This window comes from Lolium rigidum, chromosome 4 (assembly GCF_022539505.1).
Source record: "Lolium rigidum isolate FL_2022 chromosome 4, APGP_CSIRO_Lrig_0.1, whole genome shotgun sequence".
In the NCBI taxonomy this organism is placed as follows: Eukaryota; Viridiplantae; Streptophyta; class Magnoliopsida; order Poales; family Poaceae; genus Lolium; species Lolium rigidum.
The window spans coordinates 263,789,053-263,792,097 of NC_061511.1; positions in this window are offsets into that span (position 1 = coordinate 263,789,053).

The window sequence follows — 3,045 nt, forward strand, 5'->3', positions numbered from 1 at the left end:
AAGCATTTCCTCTCAGTACAAGGCTTTGGCTAGCAAGGTTGTTTGAAGCAAACACAAGTGTAAACCGGTACAACAAAACTTACATAAGAACATATTGCAAGCATTATAAAACTCTACACTGTCTTCCTTGTTGCTCAAACACAATTACCAGAAAATATCTAGACCTTAAGAGAGACCAATCATGCAAACCAATTTCAACAAGCTCTACGGTATTTCTCCACTAATAGGTTTAAACTACACGATGCAAGAGAAACATGATATACTTGAGAGCTCAAAACAATTGCCAAGTATCAAATTATCCAAGACAATATGAGGCATTTTCTGTTTCCAACCAAATATCAATAAGTGCAATAGCTTCCAACTTTTGTCATTGAACATTAAAAGTAAGAGCGAAGAACACGAGTGTTCATATGAAAAAGCGGAGCGTGTATCTCTCCCACACAAGGATTGCTAGGATCCGAATTTATTCAAACAAAAAACAAAAATAAAAACACACGGAACGCTCCAAGTAAAGAACATAAGATGTGACCGAATAAAAATATAGTTTCAATAGAAGAAACCCGATAAGTTGATGAAGAAGGGGATGCCTTGGGCATCCCCAAGTTTAGACGCTTGAGTCTTCTTGAAATATGTGGGGATGAACCACGGGAGCATCCCCAAGCTTAGACTTTTCACTCTTCTTGATCATATATCATCCTCCTCTCTTGACCCTTGAAAACTTCCTTCACACCAAACTTCTCGTAAACTTCATTAGAGGGGTTAGTACTCAAAAAAAACTTTAATCCACCTTAGCCCTGTAGTGACACATTGCAAGAACTCAATAAAACATTAGCTACAGCTCTCCACGTCTAGAAAGCTTCACTTAAAGTCCACAAGAGACAATGCAAAAAACAGAGATTGAATCCGTCAAAAAAACGAACAGCCTGAAGAACACAAATTTTTAAGAGGTACTTCCGTTGCTCAAATCAGAAAACTCAAAACTAATGAAAGTTGCGTACATATCCGAGGATCACTCACGTAAATTGGCAGATTTTTCGGAGTTACCTACAGATAATCATACCCAGATTCGTGACAAGCAAGAAATCATGTTCTCGCGCGTAAATCCAAATCTAGCATCAATCTTCTATTAGAGACTTTACTTGGCACAACATTGCAATAAAATAAAGATAAGGAGAGGTTGCTACGTAGTAACAACTTCCAAGACACAACAAAACAAGTAGCAAAATAAACACATGGGTTATCTCCCAAGAAGTGCTTTCTTTATAGCCATTAAGATGGGCTCGAGCAATTTTAATGATGCACTCGCAAGAAATAAGAGTTGAAGCAAAAGAGAGCATCAAAAAGCAAGTTCAAAAAACATTTAAGTCTAACCCACTTCCTATGCATAGGAATCTTGTACACAAATAAATTCATGAAGAACAAAGTGACAAGCATAAGAAGGTAAAACAAGAGTAACTTCAAAATTTTCAGCATATTGATACGTCTCCGACGTATCGATAATTTCTTATGTTCTATGCCATATTATTGATGATACCTACATGTTTTATGCACACCTTTATCTCAAAACTTGTATTTTGTTTAGATGTGGGCATGTAAATAGGGGGAGTGCGGTTTAAATTATTGAGCTATCCCTCCCCCCATAATGCCAACATTAAGAAATCATTCTCTTTATATCATATGTTGATATGTGAGCTTCAATGATGAGTAGTGGTTTGGGCCCAAGATATATCTTCGCGGTGCCATACCACAACACTCATATATGGTGGCCTAGGCCAACACACTCTTCTTTGTGAAGAGTTGGAGTTATTTAGATCTTATTGATTTTATTTGACACACTCCTTGTTCTTATAGGAAATCACTCTAGTTTGACCTTATTCGCTCGTATCTTGCAAACTTGAGTGATCATTTACTCATTAACGAGCTTTGAGCTTTCTAAACGATGACGCGTCAAGCACACGCCCGTTGGGAACCCCAAGAGGAAGGTGTGATGCGTACAGCAGCAAGTTTTCCCTCAGTAAGAAACCAAGGTTATCGAACCAGTAGGAGCCAAGAAGCATGTTGAAGGTTGTTGGTGGCGGAGTGTAGTGCGGCGCAACACCAGGGATTCCGGCGCCAACGTGGAACCTGCACAACACAATCCAAGTACTTTGCCCCAACTTAACAGTGAGGTTGTCAATCTCACCGGCTTGCTTTAACAAAGGATTAGATGTATAGCATGGAAGATGATGTTTGCAAAGAACAGTAAAGAACAATGTTTGCGGTAGATTGTATTCGAGATGTAAAGAATTGGACCGGGGTCCACAGTTCACTAGTGGTGTCTCTCCGATAAGAATAAGCATGTTGGGTGAACAAATTACAGTTGGGCAATTGACAAATAGAGAGGGCATGACAATGCACATACATATCATGATGAGTAGTGTGAAATTCAATTGGGAATTACGACAAAGTACATAGACCGCTATCCAGCATACATCTATGCCTAAAAAGTCCACCTTCAGGTTATCATCCGAACCCCTTCCAGTATTAAGTTGCAAACAACAGATAATTGCATTAAGTATGGTGCGTAATGTAATCAACAAATACATCCTTAGACATAGCATTGATGTTTTATCAATAGTAGCAACAGCACATCCACAACCTTAGAACTTTCTGTCATTGTCCCAGATTTAATGGAGGCATGAACCCACTATCGAGCATAAATACTCCCTCTTGGAGTTACAAGTATCAACTTGGCTAGAGCCTCTACTAGAAACGGAGAGCATGCAAGATCATAAACAACACATAGATAATAGATTGATAATCAACATAACATAGTATTCCATATTCATCGGATCCCAACAAACGCAACATGTAGCATTACAGATAGATGATCTTGATCATGTTAGGCAGCTCACAAAATCCAACAATGATAGCACATGAGGAGAAGACGACCATCTAGCTACTCGCTATGGACCCATAGTCCGGGGGTGAACTACTCACACATCAATCCGGAGGCGATCATGGCGATGAAGAGTCCTCCGGGAGGTGATTCCCCTCTCCGGCAGG